Source organism: Tursiops truncatus, chromosome 3 (genome assembly GCF_011762595.2).
Source record: "Tursiops truncatus isolate mTurTru1 chromosome 3, mTurTru1.mat.Y, whole genome shotgun sequence".
NCBI classification, from domain to species: Eukaryota; Metazoa; Chordata; class Mammalia; order Artiodactyla; family Delphinidae; genus Tursiops; species Tursiops truncatus.
Genome location: NC_047036.1, coordinates 33,273,150 through 33,279,149, shown reverse-complemented (window position 1 = coordinate 33,279,149; position 6,000 = coordinate 33,273,150). Strand labels below are relative to the sequence as shown.

Here is a 6,000-nt window from a genome sequence, read left to right as displayed (position 1 = left end):
GGCCTCTGAAACACTGGGCTCTTACTATTAACCTTCCTTTAGGGAAGTAGAACACTTGGGTCAAAAATCCAAGCTAAGATTGTCACTTTGACAATTTTGTGCATACCCAGACATGCCAACTTCTATTCTCACTGCACCAGTCTACCACATGGCAGCTCAAACTCCTTGCTTTGCATAAATCCCAGTTTGGAGCATTTAAAGTACCTTGTGAACTTAGCAATACATTTTCTTCTCATAATGACATGCTTTCTCCTTTGCCTACAAAATGCCTAATTTCCCTGTGGCTATTCACACTTGTCTTACTTTGGTAAAAATGTTAAACCACGGCTTCCCTTTAAATACCTGAAGATCAAAACCACCTCTAATCTTCGTTTAGCTAAAGCCTCCCATTCTTTTTTCCTTTTCTTTACATCTTCTACTTTAAGTCTTATATCTTAACCTTTTCTTCACTACTCACTTTAAAGGTCTCCACATGTACCTTCCGGAAGAAATGCAGGCAGAATTTCAAATTCCTACCACCTTGCCAAAGCAGTGGCAAGATTAAACATGTGAGTTGCTTTTCTCTGGCCCTGTCGTTCACTGACCCATAGAAGAGTCCTTCTGTGTCTAGTATTCCTCTGACCTTTAACTCTAGAACAAAGTCGCCTTTGGGTTTCATCAGTTTCCTGAATGTTGTAGAATGCGACTTCAGCTTCAGGGTCTTTGTCACCTCTGGGGAAGTAAATCGAATAAAGCATTTCACATCAGGAGTCTACTAAAATTGTCAGCTCTGTAAATGCAAATTTATCTCTTCAGTTCTGTAATGTGATTGCTTGTAACAAACAAGACAAAAGCATGACAAAAAGAAGAACAACTCCATTGCCTTATTATAATAGAGCACTTGTGTGGGATCTGCTCTGGTTTCTGCACAGGCAGCACTGTATTTGGAAGCCAATATCTCTTACTAGTTTTTCACTATTAAATGTAATTAATTTTAATCTCAAGAATAAAAAAATTAAAGCTCTTATGTGTACAATGCGTGTATATTATTATTTATAGTATATACATATGAATTATGCATATATATATATATATAATTTTGGGCCCCAGAACATCATTTAAGAAAACTGATTCTGCCCATGAAGTTATCATTATCATCCTTATTAAATTTTGTGAAACATCTCCATATGCATAGTGACAGGTATTTAGGCATGATGGAAAACGAAAAGAAATATATAAATATGATTTGTGCAGACAGATGCATTATTTAGAAAGAGGTGAATAGCTGTCCACATAGGACACAGCAAGTACCAAATGTCTGGAAGAGACTGTAAGTGCTACTGGCATTCATGTCACACATATGGAGGCCCATGCCCTGCGGGGCACTTGCAAAGAAGCTAGGATTAACTTCTCTGAAATGGAATGACTGAAGGGTGGATAATGGTGGTGACGGAGTCTTAAAGCACTGAGGTCTAAGCCAGGCACATGGATGGCAAGATGACTGCCTGAGATGTTCTCTTCTCTCCAGAGAAGCAAGAAGAGAAGATGGATGATAGCCTAGGAAGAGGACTTCTGGCCTTGGCTGCGAGCTGGGTGACCTCAGGTAAGTCACTTAACATCTTGGAATCTCAGTTGCTGTATTTGTAAGATAAGGGCTGGTTTATTCTTTGAAACCAAGGGACAAGTTTTGAAATGAAACGTTAGCAAGAAATGTCTAAGCAATTAGTTTATGCGACAGAATTATACAGATTGCTTCCTGCTCGGTAATAAAACCATCAAAAGTTACTGTCTAAGATACTGTCTATAATCATGATTGGAGGATAAGCTTGGTAAAAAGCCATAACATATGTGCTGAGAATGTGAGATGGAATGCGTAAAACCAGGTAGGATTAATAATGACAGGTCTTAGGTAGTTGGGGAAATGTTTGGGAGCTTAATCAGTGAAGTGACAGAATCTACAGTTTAAATTTATGATTTAGTTATCTTCTGAGTGTGCAAAGTTCATGTTCTTATTATGATACAGTGAGGCCCCCCGACTGTAGCTTTTAGGCTAAGCATATCATGGGTTTTGAATTACGCAAGAGATTTGAGTATGTTGGGTTTCGGTAATGACTGTTCCCAGAGCTCCATTAAACATCCCTGATTTCCCTAGTAGTCAGCTAGAATATAATTCAAAATAGGCTGCAGTGAGTGAGGCTTGAAGAAAATAGAAATGGACTGCTGTGGTCACAGCAGAAGTGAAAGGAGGCAGTGCACACCCAGGCTTACAGGTTTCAGGCTTACAGGGAATTCGGAGTGATCTGAAAGTATACCTGGGAGGAAATGAGTATGGGAGAAGAGCCTTGGAAGATGAACAAGTATGAATCATGACCATCAATCAACTCATTGGGAACCTAAAACATGTGATATATAAAACTCAGGGATCTCAGTTCTCCTTTAAAGGTAAAGGGAAGTGTAGCAAGGATCATGGCACTGGGAACACTATGACTACGTTGTCAGTTCTCACCTTCAGTTCACGTGAAAGAGTTTGCCCTGCTCCCCACCTCTGTCCCCACCCCGATACACACATATTCTAGATAAGTTCAGTGAAATTTTTTTATTGTTTTCTATTACGGGGGCAGTTGTCTGAGGCTGAGAAAATAAACTACCCTTAACCTGTCTTTAAATGCTCAAAAAGGGATGCAAATATGAAGTTAGTTCTAAACTCCCCACTAAATAGGGAATCCCAGTGAAAACAACATTGAGCTCGTTCTTTTGCCCATCAAATTGGGAAAAAATAATCATGTATCAGATAGTGTTGATGCCCTGCCCATGTCCCCTTGGCTGACCCCAGAGTTTGCCTGCAGACACTTCATAGACATGCCAACATCTTCCTGTGTCTTTCTTTCAGGGGGCATTCTCTGGGCACAGGAGCATGCCCTGCCCCTGCACAGGTCAGATCGGGAGTAACTGAAAAATAATGCCTTGGAGTGATCCTCAGCCATTGAGGGTTGGTGGATAAATACTCTACTTCCTTGCCTTTCATTGAGATAATTCTAAGTTGTGTTCCATGCAGCCTCCCAGAAGGCCTCCAGAAGGATTGAGACCCAGCTGTTCGTAGAGTAGGGTGATCAACTGGTCCCGGATTTCTTGGAACTGTCCCAGTTTTAGCATAGAAAGTCCTGTGTCCTGGGAAACCCCTCAATCCTGGTGAACTGGGATAGTTGACCATTCTACCATAGAGGTAACTGGCTAGTCAGTGTACTCCTTATTGGTTTTTCTCCCTTCCCTGTCTCACTTCCCCATTTTCTCACAGTGATTTCTGGGATCATCTCCTAAATAAACTACTGCATACTTGGAATTATGTATTTTTTTCAATACCTTTCATCTTCAGTAGATTCTAAGTTGTTAGGGTAGGAGCCCTGTTTTACACAATACTGTCTGTCCACAGCATCTAACACAGTGTGTGAAGCATAGTTCATATTCAGTAAACATTAGCCAAATGAATGGACCCTGTATCATTAACCAAGCAGTTTTAATATACATTATTTGCTGCTGCTTGTCAATATCAGCCTATATATTCCTCTTAAGTTTCCATAGATATCTGCCAGTCACATTGATCAAGTTGTAGGTCAATAGGAGTAGTTTTACAAAAATGATGTATTATTGAAATCTTTTACATCTTTTGATCATCTTACTATTATTCATCCCAGCAGAGGAGTTTTTAAAAATAGAAACGGAATAATGACAAAAATCAATACCTGAGTAGCGTTAGCTAGATTAAGTGCTTTGGTGCACATCTTTCCTGTTAATCCTCAGAGCGACCTTGTCATTTTATATATTTATTCCTAGTTTACAGAAAGTCAAGGCTTAGTATTCTTTGCTCATAATCACACAGCCAAGCAGGGGCCATGTTTCTCACCACCACCCCATGCCTTTCTCATTGCATTATGGGATTCACTGTAACTAGCCAGTAGGTTCTCTCTGAAACTCACCTGCACTCATAGAATTCTATGGAAAGCAAATTCTGGAGACAAAAACACATGGGCCACCATGGGTTGGCTTTTGGGGGTAGTCTTTCACAGCATTTTTTTTTCAAATCTCTTAAATCCTCCTGACAATAGCATCGTTTGCTGTAGTTTTCTCCTAAGTGAATGCTGTACTTCCTCTTAAACACTTGAGAGATTGCAGATCTTTGTCATTCGGTATCATTTAATTTCCTGAATAAAGAAACAAGAAAATGCAGGAGGTTTAAGTATACATTTATAGTTGGTTTTAATTTCCTGTTTACCCTTGTAATGGTGGTTTTCCTTATTTTGCTTCTGAAAAATATAATGAGTGTTTGAAATATATTTTGTTTGCGTGGATTTTCTCATCTTAAAAGAGCGAGCAACTGTATACAAGACAATAGTGTCAACAGATAATTTCCCTTATTAATTACTTTTTAGGTTACTTATATGCTTAAATTTGGTTACAACACATTTTTACACTGATATATGTGAGACAGAAGGAGAATGTACAGCTAAAATCCCCTGAGTTTTTTTGCTGCCAATGTTGATTGTGAAGTTTAAGAAAAATTAAAATGGTGAAGAATGTTTCAGATGTTAATTTCCAAATGCATTACCTTTATTTTCTTTTTCAATTTTAAAGGTAATATGCACTTATAAAAAAAAATAGAGAGGCATTCCCCTTTATAACCCCTTCTGTACCATCTCTAACACTTCTACCCCTAAGCCATCTGCCTCCCCAGTGGTAACCATGCTAATAGTTCGATGTGTGTGTGTGTGTGTGTGTGTGTGTGTGTGTGTGTATTTCCAGAAAGAGAGAGGAAAATAACAGATATAAAACACAATACCCATGCTTTTTTAATTTAATTTTTTTTGCTTATTGGTATATCATAAACATCTTTCCTTACCAGTAAATATAGATCAAACTCATGCTTTTTAAATAGCTTCACAGTGTTTCATAGAATGCTTATACTGTAATTTACTTAATCTTTCTCCTATTAACAGATATTTTGACAGATATATTGACAGATATTTCCAACATTTCTCTATTATATAGTATTCTACAGAGAGCATCCTCATATTTCTTTCTTTGTGCTCCTATGTGGATTACTATAAGAGAGAGTCTTAGAAGGATGCCTTGTTCACAGGGTATGCATTTTAAAAATATTGATAGTCTATTTAATTACCCTAAAAAGGTCTGTAAGAATGTGTGTTCTTACCACACAGTATATGAGTCTGATCATTTCCTTACACTCTCAAAAGCATGAATATTATGAACTGGCTTTTCTTGGTTTCCTGTGAAAGCAGGTCCCGAGGCAAGTATGTGCAGATGAAAAAACAGCTGAAACATTGAAAGAAAACAATTCATAATTCTAAGTAGAATGCTGAGAGTTGAAATCAGACAGTTTTTTTCCTACTAAAAGCCCTTTGACTACATCTTTAAAACATGGAATTTATTCAAGCCATAAAATTACAGAAGATTTCTTCCAACTCTTTAGTTCTATGAGTGATTACCTTCAACTTTGTGTTATCAGGGAAGTTTTAAAAGAGGGGGACTTCTGAGTTGATCTTTGAAGAATGATTGAGATTTCTCTAGGAGGGAAGAGAGACGTGGCTTTTCCAGGCTGTGAGAAGTATGCAGTTTTTCTGGAAAGTAGACACGGGTGGAAGGATAAAAGGCGTGTTGAAACTGGAAGTTCACAATCAGATGTTATCAGTAGCCAAACTCTCTGTTCCAGTCTCAACCTTCACCCTCTCTTATCCCAGCACTAAATAAAGTTGGAGATACTGGAAGAACTGATTCTGCTTATTCTTAGGTGGTCTCTTACAAACTACTGTGAGTGAAGAATAACTGATACATCCTCCTAACCCCCAAATTCTGACCTCAAATCTGTTGCAATGATTGAAATTTCCATCATTAGGATTATGGTTTCAATTTAAGACATAGAAGTCACTCTTTTAAAGATATTCATAAAATTGATGAAGATGATTGGGTCGGTGACAAAGAGGATAACACTTTATGATGAATTCACTT

The 6,000-nt window shown here is 38.1% G+C and overlaps 1 long non-coding RNA gene across 1 annotated transcript in view; it reads left to right on the top strand.

The window, feature by feature from the left end:
* Nucleotides 1-1,506: 1,506 nt before the first annotated feature.
* The window catches only part of LOC109549035 (uncharacterized), a 589,831-nt gene continuing 585,337 nt past the window's right edge, over nucleotides 1,507-6,000 (top strand). Inside the window, exon 1 of the long non-coding RNA XR_002175173.2 lies at nucleotides 1,507-1,582. This is a non-coding gene — a long non-coding RNA (uncharacterized lncRNA). The remainder of the gene's footprint in view (nucleotides 1,583-6,000) is intronic.